Below are 13,566 nucleotides of genomic sequence, written 5' to 3'. Positions count from 1 at the left end.
CAGGAGTTTAATCCCAGCAGCTCGGACGAGGGATATTGTCCTCCAACTTGCAAGGAAGACAGGTCAGGCCTCTGGAGAGCAACAGAACCACCACCTGTATTACAGAGACTCTGGAAGTCCAAAGGGTGACAGGAGCGGCAGACCAGTCAGCTTTGTTGCGTTGCCTGCGGATACAGGGGAGTGACTGCTTCACTCCAAGGGAGATTTCTTTGGATATCCTTGATGCCCACAGGTCATCTGGAGAACCTGATAGAAGCACAGACACAAACGTGGCAGAATAATTGTAGAACATTAAGACCAGGAGCAGCAGGAGTCTTCCTTGATGCAGTCTCGGTTCCAGGTGAAGTACAACAAAGTCCAAGCGTCCAGATGGTCGAAGAGTGTCTTGGTTACAGAGGAGAGTCTTGTTCCACAAAGAATTTGAGGATTCAACCACGGGGGAGCCCTTAAATACCCAAGGGATTTGTTGGAATGACTCTGGTATCCCTCTGAGAGGAGGGTCTGGACAGAGAGGAGGATACTCCAGTGTCCTTTGTCCAGTTTTGTGCCAGAGTGCGAAACATGGGTTTCTGAACTGGCTCAAACTGGAGTATGCAAGGGGGGCTCACATGTGCCCTTTAATGTAGTCTGATGGTGCTGGAAAGCATCCCCACCCCAGCCCAATACACTAAGTCTTGTCTGGGAGGTGGTCACACCTCCCTGCGACAGGAAACCTATTGTTCTACCTTCCCCTGCTCGAGCTCAGCTCAGCAGCAGGAGGGCAGAATAGAGTCTATGATCGGCTACAGCACTAGCTTGTTGGCAGACTCTGAAAGACTGTAACCAGGAGAACAGGGGGCTCCTCTAAGTGGTCCCCCAGTATACGGCATCATACCTCCAATACCAGAATCGGTGTTGGGGTAGGATTCCAACATGTTTGATGTCAAACATGACCAGATTCGGCACATCCATTATATAGTTAGACATCTCATAGTGACTGATGTCCACTATACGTCTTAAAATGGCTGGAGAACCGACTACGGTGTTTGTAGGGGATTCCTGCTCATGAAGGGGCACCCTCACACTTAAAACCTATAAGTCCCCCCCTGTGGTAGGGCCTTCAGTCCTGAGGTTAGGGTGCTTGGTTATAAGTGTAGTGACCTCAGATACAGGAAAACGTATACATGTTGAGAGGAGCAAGCACCATCTCACTTAGGCTTCAATGGCAGGCCTGTGGTCAGAGTTTAAGTGGACTCCTATGGGTGGCACTATACATGCTGCAGCCCAAGGGAGACCCCTGGTGTACCTATGCCCTTAGTACCATATACTGCTTACTTCAGTGGGTACTCCACTTCCGACCAGGCTGAAGTTTTAGGGACAGTTACCCCATCCCAACTGAGATTAACTACTGCCATGGGATGATCTGTTCTGTTATTGTTAGCATCAGTCACTTGGTAAAACCGACCAAGTAGAATCTGTTCAGGAGACACAAGTTACTCAGTCACCATAATGACATTGCCACCTGTGTCCCTGTAAGCTTCAGCTTCCTGGCCATTGATAAGTGGCTGTTGTCTGAATTTGCCCAAGTTAGTGGGACTTAAAACAAGAGTGGCAAGGCCAATGCCACTTTCACAGATTGAGACAGTCTGAGTGGGTGTCCCAACTTGGCCAGGCACCCACTTCAGGACCCAAGGTGAACACAGCTACATTCTTGGGTGTACTACTACTAGCAGTGCTACTGCTAAGGGCACGAGGGGGTTTAGGAGGAGTAGTAGATGTGCTAGATTTAGGGCAACTGGAATCTTTTGCCCTATGGCCTTTTTCTATACATAAATAGCTCCAAGGTTTCTTACCCGAGGATAATGAGAATTGGGACCCACCTCCAGAGGAAGAGGTTTGGAGACCTTCAGAAGACTTCTTTAGATTTCTCCAAGCCTTTCTCTTGGGACTTATAAGATTCTTGCTTCTTCTGGTCAACACCATTATGTGACTTTTGTTTCACCCTGGTGCAAATCTATTAGTCTGCCTTCTTTCCAAATTCTTGGGGAGAGGTTAGAGCGGAGTCCAGTAGGTGCTGGTGCAGTTTCTGGTTCTGACAGTTATTAAGGACGTGCTCCCTCATTAGTAAATTCTACAGTCCTTCATAATCATGTACCCAACTCCCTTGAAGCAAGCCTTCCAGAGCCTTAACAACATTATCAATGAACAGTACCAAATCTTGATTGTGCGCCTTCAGTGCGTCTCTTAACAATCCTGAATTGCTCAGCGATCAACACAAACCCATTTATGAGCGCAACTTTCAATTGGCACATTCAAATGAAATTTCGATTGGCACATTTGCTATAAAAGGGTAGTGCTGCACCCTTCTTTCTCGTTGAATGCACTCTTGGGAGTGAACTTTTTTCCCACTGAGTAGCATAATTGAATTTCCTCCACAATCCAGCATGCAATTTTTCCTTTTGTAATGGGTGAACCCTTGCTGGACTTTGCGTAAGAGACGAACAATTGATTCCCCTTATGGAATTGTTTTTGTCTCCTGTAGATAATATATTAACTTTCTTCTTTCATCCAAGGTATGTGCATTTCTTTCAAGTCGTGTTTGTAGGTTTTAAAAAAACCTGCTAACTGGATGCTTTGATTCATGTGAAATTTACTCACCACTATAGGTAGGCACTGGGGTTTAGTTCCTAGAACTATCTTGTCCTTGTGGATTTGCATGCATGGTTCCTCAATAATTAATGCTTGTAGTTCAGTTACTCTAAGTAGTGACATTCTTATTATTAAGGCGGCAGTATTCATTGTGACATGCCAAAGTTCTGCTTTGTGCATTGGTACAAAAGGCTCAGTCATAAGCTGTACCAGTACAATGCTTAAACTCCACATAGTGACTAAAGCTATCCTTGGAGGTGTGATTCTATTAGAACTTTCTGGGAATATTTTGATGACTGGTGATGTGAAAACCTTTTACATGCTGCTGCACTGATTCTGTATCTCTGTGGATATTGAATCTAGCATATTGATATCTTCACATCAAATGAAATACCTCTTCCACTTAGCTGCATAGTTTTGCCTTGTGTTTGATTTATTTGCCTCCTTTAGTATTTCCATTGTTCTTTGTGGTAAATTTAGGTGTCTAAATTCTATGCACTCGCCAGTCTGTGTTGATGGTTCTGGGTAGAATACTTGACCTCTTTGCATTATGAGGAGGTCTTGTTTCTTCCTTGAATCTGATCATTTGTCCTTTGAACAGTTTGAGTAGGTTTGAGTACCAGGTTTGTCTCGCCCATTGAGGAGCTATGAGGATTAGAGTTGTTTTTGGTTGCCTGGCCATCTCCAGTACCTTGTGTAGTAGAGGAACCGGGGGGAAAGGCAAAGGCAAATGTCCCTGACCGATTTAGTGACTGAGCATTCCCTTCTGATAGGTGGTGTTAAAACCTGGAGGCAAAGGATGGGCATTTCCTATTCTCTGCTGTTGCGAATAGGTTCAATGTTGGTGTCCCCCAGAGTCTGAATAGGTTTTCTAGGCTCCTCTGCTTTATTTCCGATTCGTGTGAGATGTTGGTCTGTCTGCTGAGCTGAACTGCTTCCGTGTTGTCTTTCACTGGTAGATGGATTGTTTACAGACTGATCCTCTTTGGTATCGCCCATTGCCATATCTCCTGAGCTAGTTTGCTTAGGATGAATGATTTTGTTTCCCCCTGGTTTGTTCAGGTTAAACATTATTGTATTGTCCATCTGGATCAATACTGTCCTCCTTGCAATGTGGGCTTGGAAGGCTTTTAGCCCTAGAAGCACTGTCTTCATCAGAAGGAATTTGATGTATTTTATGGAGTCTGAGTTGTTCCATTGACCGTGCATGTTTACACTTCCTGTATGCACTCCCCATCCTTTGTGAGACGAATCTGTTGTGATGGTCACTGAGGGAGTTTTTTTTTTTTTAAATGTCTGCCTAGTGTTACGATTTTGGATGCCCACCATTTTGTCTCCTTCTGTACCCTTTCTGTTATAACCACTAGACCTTCTCAACTCCTGGTGGCTTGTGTCCAGTTGTTGCAGAGCCAATGTAGTAGAGGGCACATGTGCAGGAGTGCATGAATAATCAGGGGATGCATAATGCCCATTAGTCTCATAATCGTCCTCACGGTCAGAGACTGTCTGCTCAGGTAGAGACGAGTTTGCTCCTTGATTGCTTAAATACTCCCCTGGGTCGGGTGCGCCTCCTCTGTTCTGGGATTAGTGATGATTTCTTTAGGCATATGGATAAACCCAGCCTTTACAGCATTGTGATTACATTCTGAATGGGTGTATGGCATTTTTTCCTTGAGTTTGCCTTTACCAACCAGTTATCTAGGTAAGTTTTTTAATTTTTTTATTAGCATAGTTATTTAAAACCATTCCTACAAAATGTGTCAATTAAAAGAAATTTAATTATAAAATAAGTTGTAGGTAAAAGTTGAAAAAAGTTTTGTTAAAACGGTTGCACATGGTTTTAAAAGTTGTTTCGGTTCATCCTTCAGTTCTTTACAGGTGCAAAGTAGGTGCAGCATGTCCTCCTGTGCAGTGCCACAAACAGGCGGAGTCAGTTTGGGCCTTCAGCCAATGTGGGAAGTGCTTTGTGCAGGGTAGCAGACCTAGTCAATACTTTAGAAATGGATTTTGGTAGAGCTAGCGTATTCTAAGGCTAGGTATTTTGAGCAGTAGGAGTGGAATAGGTACTCAAAGTCATGCAGCCATGTGACCTTTCTGATAAGGATGCTTTATCCTCGACCCATGATAAATATTTTACAGTTTTCCATACCAGTTTTTTTAAAGAGACAATGGTTGGTAGGTGTTTCCCAGAGCTCAGTTAGGCCCAATGTGGTCTAACTTGTTTGTAGATATTTGCGGCTGATGGGGATGCTTGCTGTTGTAGCTCTAACCACAAGAACCAGCTGAGTGTTCGTGGTCTGGATTTTCGTACCTTGTTCCAAAAAACAACATAAGCTCTTCTTTTGGATGCCAAACTCTAGTCTGATCTGTGCTGGAGAGGTGTGTTTAGGCAAGCCAAAGATTATTCGATTCGCTGTTACAACCGTACTATCCAGTATTTTAGAAACCCTGCCCCTTTGTGCTCCACTGCCATAGGTTTTTGTCGGCAAGAGTTTTGCCCGTATAACTTAAACTAATGGGAACTCCGGAGTGTTGGGCCATTTAGTTTAGAGTTGAGATTCCTTATTGAGACTGTCAGGGCTGTGCCCTTCCTCCTAATTGAGTCCTTTTGAGCAGTGAATTGGCCGCCTTCATCGATAACCACTCCTAGATATTTATATTCTGATACGATGCGGGTATGCCCCCAGATCCCGGACGGTGTTTTCTTTAGATTCTTTTTGATTAACATGGTCTTTGTTTTCTCCAGGTTGATGTTCAAACTGTTGGCTTTGGAATATTCGAATGTGGTGTTCAGGAGATGCTGTAAGCCCACTTTCGTCTGGCTAATTACAACTAAATCGCCTGTGCAGAGTAGGCATGGTAGTGCTGAGTTGCGTAGCCTTGGGGCATGTGAATTGCTTGCATTTAATAGCGGAACAAGGTCTGCAAGGAACAGATTGAAAAGAGTCAGTGCCAGCACACAACCTTGCTCAAGTCCTTTGGCTGTTGGCATCAGTCTTGAGAGGGTTGATCCGTCTCCCAACTTTATTTGGATCCAGGTGTTGGTATACAAGTTGATTAACAACGAGGAGTTAAGAAAGGCCAGGAAAGGATCAAAAAAAGCAGAACGAATCTGGAGGAAAGATTACTGTAATAAATCTAAAGAATACTATAAAGGGGAACTGAAAGCCTATCACGCAATGATTAAGAAAACCAGGTGTGAATACTACACACATAGACACAGCCAACAATTCACACAAGGAAATGTTCAGCATCCTAAATTCCCTTAAAACTCAAAAAGAAACCACAGCCGATATCCCAAGTACCAAAGAAAGCTGCAATGAGATAGCTGAATTATTTTCCAACAAAGTTACTAAAATATACGAGACCTTTCCGGAAGAGGCACGGCTAGGGACTACCATGCAAACTGGTGAAACAACTACCTCAGTTAAAGTAACTCTAGAGAGCTTTAAAATACCAGGAAACATGGAACTACAAACCATAATAAAAGGAATAAAATCAGGTTCGACCAGAGACCCGGCGTGTCCTGATAAAATGATGCAGGAGATGGAAGCAATCCTACCATACATCAAGGATCTAATTCTGCGCTCCTTCCAGACGGGTATAGTCCAGAAGAAATGGAAGCAAGCCATTGTGAGACCAAGCAAAAAAAAACCCACGCTTGATTTCACCAGATTAGACAATGCACCCAATTTCGCTTCTCCCATTTGTGGCAAAAATTGCAGAAAAAAATCATCAACAAACAACTAGTGGAACAAATCAACGCGAACGACGTATTGCACCCCTCACAATCAGGTTTTAGAATGGCACATTCAACAGAATCAGCACTGCTAATGGTGACAGAGGCTCTGAGGATACATGTGGATGAGGGACAAACAGCCGCGCTGATCCTACTGGACCTCAGCGCGGCATTTGACACAGTCTCTCATCCACTATTACTTCAGAGATTAGAATCCTGCGGCATTACGAATACAGCCCTGAAATGGCTGACCTCGTTCTTAGAAGAACGGAGCTTCCAAGTTGCCCATGGTACACACCTGTCTGACAGCTACCCTCTGCCTCAAGGTGTTCCACAGGGGTCAACTTTAAGCCCCACTCTATTTAACCTAAACGTGGGACCACTGGCAGAGTGTGTAGAGAAACACGAAGTGTCAATAATATCCTATGCTGACGACACACAGCTAATTGTAAAGCTATCTCAAAACGAAGACCACGCAGCAACTAGCTTTGCCAACTGTCTCAAAGAAGTGGCTGACTGGATGTCAAGCCACTGCCTCCGGTTGAATGGCAACAAAACAGAGGTACTAGTGGTGGGGAAGACACCCACCATATGGTCATCTGCTTGGTGGCCAGAAGAATTGGGCCCAGCCCCCTTCCCCAAAGCCGAGGTGAAAAACCTTGGAATCTGGTTAGACCAGAAACTATCCTTCGACAACCAAATCCAGAAAGTAACCGGGAAGTGCTATGGTGCCATGAAAACCCTCAGGAAAGTTATAGACCTACTTCCAGCCAAAACCAGAAAGACCATAGTCCACTCGGTTATCAACTCGAAATTGGACTGTGGGAATGTACTGTACCTAGGAGCTTCGAAGAAAGGCCTAGCCAAATTACAACGGGTACAAGATGTTGCGCCACGTTTGGTTCTCAATCTCCCCAGGAGAACAAACACTAGGAAGGCTCTTCACTGGCTGCCAGTGGAGAAAAGAGCCATGTTCAAGGCAATGTGCTATTGCCACCGCATCCTCTCTCATAAGGGTCCCAGTTACCTGCAACCACTACTGACCAAATATATCCCTGGTCGTACCTTAAGGTCCATGGATTTAGCTTTGGTAAAAATTCAAAGAATTTTTAAAGCCCGCACGGGAGCCCGTTCTTTCAGGTACCTGGCGAACAAAATCTGGAATACCCTGCCAATATCGACAAGGTTGGAACCAAGCGAAAGAGTTTTCAGAAAACAGCTAAAGACGTGGCTGTTCTCCAATACTTTTGAGGGAAAAATGTAAGACCTTCTTCGCAACAGCAGTACTCATCTAATTGTGTCTTAGCGCGGGGACACACCGCTGGTGTAACCAAGCGCTCTACAAATGAAATAAATAAAATAAAAATTAACAAGTTAAGCAATGACTGTGATATGCCCTACTTGACCAGTTTTGTCCATAATCCATTACGGTTTACATGGTCAAAGGCACCCCTATAATCAATGAAACATAGGTATAGTGGCATCTTTGTCTTTTCTGCCTTATCGATCAGCAGAGTCAATGGTATATTTGTTACTGTACCACCAGACATAGAAAAGCTGGTCTGATTTAGAGGGATGAGCGAATTGCCTTCGGCGCATAGTTGGAATTCCTCCAAGAGAGTGCCTGCAAAAAACGTTACCTTGTTGTTCAAAAGGACACCTAAATGGTAGCTCCTTGGCTGGGCTTTGTCTCCTGACTTAAAAATTGTTGATATTATTGAGGCCCTCCAGGAGGGTGGTAATTGGCGGTTTGCCGTATTTCAGTGATGAGAGGAGTGAGTGCTTTTGCCCAGTAATCTGCGTCTTGTTTGTAAAGCGCTGGCAGGATTCCATTCGGCCTGATGCCCCTTCTCTTCTTCCCTTTCCCAATTGTTGTTTGATTGCTTTGTAGTGACTGCTTGGGAGTAAGGCTCCTGGCGTTGTGCCTTCCTCCCATGCAGTGCTAAAGTGCTCCGTTTATCATGTCCGGTTTCTAGTGGGATTGTTGTCAGGGTTACAGTGGCCCTTGCTCAATTAAGCGTTGAGGTGGCATCTTGATGGAAGTGTTTCCCAAGATATGTTGCCCAAACCTCTTCCGATATGTTGGATGATAATCCCTCGTGTGCAGGTCGGATGAATTGATTTATTGTCTCCCAGAATCTTGCACGGTCACTGTTTAATATCTGCATGTAGTTTCGCCCCAAATGCGTCTTCTGCTGCTCTCTTGGCTGCCCATGTTGCTTGCTTTTGCTTAACTTTCTGCTAGCGCAAAGCGGCTGAATATGTGAGGTTTTTGTGAAGTTGGTTACATTGCTGTAGCTGGGTTGCTCTCTTGATTTAATCGGAGCGGCAAAAGACTCTCAATGAAGTTGTGAAGTTGATCCATTTCTCTTTTTCGTTGCCTCCTTCCCGTGCTTCAAATATAAATGCCGCTGTTTGCAAGATACTCCGTTGAGATGCTTGCACAAATTTTATTTTCCTGTGATCAATTGTCAAGCTCACTCCTTGTGGGGAGCGTGATTTCTCGAACTTAGGTATATTTGTGTAGAATGGTAATTTCCTGGAGGCGGTGTTCAAGGTCCGCTTTATTGCCCATATTAAATGTGTAAATTTCATTAAACAGGGATAGGGACACGAAAGTATAGTCTAATGTCAAGTTTTGGTTGATGAGTAGTGAGTGATTGCCGGAGGATTGTCGCCTGTGCTTCTGCCATTTACTGCTCTAAAATTGAGGTGTTCAAGGTCCTCTAAGAAATGTTGGGCGGTTTTTGTAGGCTGTCCTAATGGGCTCTTCCCCTGAGGTGGGATGTCCCATATCTGGTTTGGTATAGACAATTCCTCCACTGTCGATAAGCCAATTAAATGCAGATTGAGGTAAAAAAAACATAACATAACATGTGTACTTGGTAAGCGCCGTGTTCACCACAACGGGTATCTTGGCAATGAATAACAGAGGTTTGTGGTTACCCAACGGTACTCATTTTATCGACCTCAGATGGACGAAAGGCTGAGTGGTCCCGCCGGGATTTGAACCTGTGACCATGAGGTCGAACACAGGCTCCTGCAGTAGACGCATTAGTCCACTGAGCCACCAGACCCCGCTTCTGTGAGTATCATATCCACTGTGTTAACCTCGTTTATGCATGACTCTAAGAAGTCAGTTAGTTGTTTAGCTGCCTTGGTTTTTCTATTTGGGTGTATATAAGAGTTTTTTATTACAATGTCCTTACACCCATTCCCACATGCCACCCTTGGTGCAGATATTTTTATTGCAATAGTGTCTGATGTTGTTGGGCCAACAGAAAATGCTGAGGTTGTACATGTGTTGGTGACATAAATTGCAAGGCCTCTCTGCAGGTGTCGGTATCTTGCCCCTTTAACTGCTGGTGCAAAGAAAAGGAGATATCCTTGGAAGTGTGGTGGATTCAGCCAAGTCTCCTGCATTGCGATGATGAGGAAAGTCCTTTGGTAATTGATGAAATCCAAAACTGTTATCTTGCTGGCCAGCCCGTTTATGTTCCATGAACATATCCGTAGCAGGTTGGTTTCTCCTGTTGGTGAGGGTTGGTGGCTGAATGGTCACTTATTTTTTGCTTGATTGTTTATTTTCCTTGAGAACCATCCCAGATCTTTAAACCGATTCACTTGATATACAGGTTCTTTGCTTGTTCCATGTGTGTCCTGTGAATGCCCATTTGTAAGAGGAGAGTGCCCTCTTGCACCTTTTAATACAGATCTCTGGATGTTATTCCGAGCTGTTTGTGCTTTCTCTAAATATTCCTCCGCCAACGGAGCAGGATAGCCAGGAACGCTGACAGGGATGATCTTTATCACCTAGCCTTTGAATATGAGGCTTTCCAAGAGTATTTTTTGTATGATAGGTGGCTGTCTCCAAGTGGCCATTGTATCTTCTCCGCCCTCCGGGCCTTTACAAGTAACGAATTCAACAGAGTCCAGGTCTGCGGTGGTTACCTATTTCAGTGTTGGCATGTGCGACATTAGACAGAGGATGTTTCCTCGGTTTAATGCATCGTGTAGCCCTCTTGATCTGTATTCTGGAACAAACTTGAGGGTGTTTCCTTCCTCATTTAAGTTGCCAGCTGTGAAGGCCGCACTCTGGTTAGCGGTAGGCCAACAGTAGTTGTTTCCTGGGTTGTCCGATGTTAGCGGTCCTTCGGTGTCAGCCCTGTGCCAATTTCTCTGAGTTGTGTTTGCCACGGATCCAGTGCTGGGCAGACGGTCCCTTTTTTCCACTGAGATGTTCTTGAAACCGGACCACCCTAGCTTTGGCGGAAACAAGTATGCTGGCTGTTGGACCCGGGATCACCTGTCCACCTAGGGTAGCTTGGCACAAATTGGGAAGGCCCAACTCCAAGGCAATCGTGTTGTACTTGAGTCACACTCACCACAGCAACTCAGCACACCTCCACTTAAAAGACAAGCATTTGCAATGCAATAGGTCTCGCAGCAATAAAGTTTGAGTTACTGGCATTGTAAATGACAATGCTTTGCATTAATTTTTTTTTAAATTTGCAATTGGTATATAAACATTGTTTCTGAGTGGTTAGCTGTTGCTAACAGACACCCTCACAGACCTAGAGCACTGCACGGCTCATATAATCGAATAGGCACTGAAATCAGAACGCTGCAATGCTGATTGAATGCATAGGGCCCAGGGCCCATGCACACCTGATGTGCAGCTGAGGCCTACCTTACAGAGGGCCCCACAGAAATTTATCAGTGATGCCACAGGCCATGGTGCCAAGTAACCCGAGAGCAAATAATGTGTCACGTGAGTGGATGCCTGTCATCAGCTGTGGCCCAGCACCACACTGGCACGAAATACAGGACGCAGGCCTAGAATTCGGCATGGCCTCTTTTGAGAATCACTATGCATCCAATCAGCGGTGCTAAGAGGTACCTATGATTAAAGTCACAGGAAAGCAGCTTTGGCATGCCGGGGAAAAGCCCTATGAAGTTGAAATCACACTTTGTTTTGCTTTTTGCAGTTTTATTTAGCACGAACTCGACCTGAAGGTGTTGCTAGGCACCGGGAGATTAAGTGACTTGCTCAGAACCACAGGATGTGGAGTCCAAGTAGAGGCTCGAACCCGGTAACCCAGCTCCAAGGTCGGCAGCTCCGGCAGTTATGCCACATCCTGTTTATACTGCAACGTCCACGCACACATTACAAGAAGCAACTAACTTCATGTACAAAACGCACATTGTATTTGGGAACGTGTGGGCTGGCGCCTTCGGCACTTACTTTTGTTGCCTCTGGTCTTCCTTTCTAGCTGCTGCTTCCACATCGGTCTGTTATTCCTCCTTGCAAGAACCCCTGTTGGCGGCCGCTACTACCATGACGAGGCCCTTCCCAGGGCGTCGGGGTCGTTTGTCGGCGTGCTCAAGGACCACAGTGCGCGGACCAGACTTTCAACATGTGCTGATCTCTTCCTAGCCCCTTCTTCACTACATCATCGTGCTGCCTGACCACACACATTCCCATCATGTCTGGGCGGTCTCATTATACACATTAGTTAAGAGCTGCTTAAATTGCTCGTTGCTAGCGGTACACAGAACAAGGTATGCCGTCAACTTATAGTACACAGGGCATTAAATGTGATAGTGGAGGCAGCAAAGGGGTGCATACCAGTCTAACACATGGGGCGGGTGGGACTCACCGCCCTGTATGGCTGCCGCCTCTAAAAGTGGATGAAGCAGGCAGATACGTGTGTTTGGTTTCTTAAGTCGAACAGCAGTGAGTGTAACCCATAAACATTGTACCAATAGCGACAAGCCAGAAGCTTGTGCTGAGTGGTGTGGGCTGCATGACTTCTACGGTAAAGGAGATAGGAGGGATGTTTGGCACACATGGTTGTTCTGAAGAAGGGACAACGTGGCAGTCTGCGGGGATGCTGGATCCCTGGACTGCAGTGAGAACGCTACGGTGTGCAGGTGCGTCATCACGACGGGGAGGGGTGCGCGCGTTAGCCCGTGGGGGGGTGGGGGTGTGTGTGTGTGTGTGTGTGTGTGTGTGTGTGTGTGTGGAAGTGTGTGGAAGTGTGTGGAAAAAGTCTTGTTTGTAAAGCGCTGGCAGGATTCCATTCGGAATATTTTTTATATATATATATATTTTTTTTTTTTTTTCGTCAGCCACCTCCAGACCACGCCGGTGAGGTCGACCGGCGACGACCCGGATCCGGAAGCGGGTCCGGTGAGGACCTGCGGACCCGGGACCGAAGTCGCCGGCGGCGCCGAAGGGCCCGACCCGCTAGGGCCTCCAGCCGGGGCCGCTGGGCCCGAAGGCGCCGCGGAACCCGGCTGAGGAGGGAGGGACTTCATGGCCATGAGGTCCCGCTCGACCTCCTCCGGCGTCGCGCCGTGCCCAGGGACCCAGAGGTGTGGGGCAGGCGGCGACGCTTGCGACTCTCTAGGAGCCGCGTGGGCGGCGTCGCCCGAACCCCCGGCCGCATCGTGCGAGCGTCGGGGTGGGTCGGAGGAGCGATGATGCCGCTCCGACCTCTCATGCCTCTTACCTGAGGACTTGGATCCCGATGACCGATGTCCACTCCCGGAGCTGCGAGGACTCCGACCCCGCGACCGGTCCCTCGACCTCCCGTGGGACCCGAACCTGGAATGGCGCGGGGCCGACTGGCGGAGCTCGAGCCGCTTGCAGGACCGCTCCCGCCTAGCCTTTGACGTCAGGGCCCGGCAGTCGGAGCAGGTGCGGTCGTCGTGGTCGAGGCCTAAGCACTCCAGGCACCGGCGATGGGGGTCCGTGACCGACATCAGTCGGTCGCACTTCGAACAGGGCTTGAACCCGGGCATCCCTACCGGCACCGTTGGAGTTGAAGACTCTAGTAGAACAAGCATTTACAATGCAATGGTTTCGCCTTTGGAAAAGTTAGAGCTATTGGCATTGTAAATGACAAAATTTGTATTTATGTGTTGGTTTTGAAAACAGATAAATAAATGGCATTGTCATTTACATTGCCATTAGCTTAATCTCGGCAGTCACTCTGCACTCCCTAGCATTCTGCAGTCACTCTGCACTCCCTAGCATTCTGCAGTCACTCTGCACTCCCTAGCATTCTGCAGTCACTCTGCAGTCACTCTGCACTCCCTAGCATTCTGCAGTCACTCTGCAGTCACTCTGCAGTCACTCTGCAGTCACTCTGCAGTCACTCTGCAGTCACTCTGCAGTCACTCTGCACTCCCTA

The 13,566-nt window shown here is 46.6% G+C and overlaps 1 protein-coding gene across 2 annotated transcripts in view; it reads right to left on the bottom strand.

Moving 5' to 3' along the window:
- The window catches only part of PPP2R5C (protein phosphatase 2 regulatory subunit B'gamma), a 1,473,822-nt gene that overhangs the window by 499,060 nt on the left and 961,196 nt on the right, over positions 1 to 13,566 (bottom strand). The window lies entirely within an intron of this gene.

The sequence above is a fragment of the Lissotriton helveticus genome, chromosome 9 (genome assembly GCF_964261635.1).
Source record: "Lissotriton helveticus chromosome 9, aLisHel1.1, whole genome shotgun sequence".
Classification (NCBI taxonomy): domain Eukaryota; kingdom Metazoa; phylum Chordata; class Amphibia; order Caudata; family Salamandridae; genus Lissotriton; species Lissotriton helveticus.
Note: the sequence above shows the minus strand (reverse complement) of the source record. Positions and strands in the feature narration are given on the sequence as shown.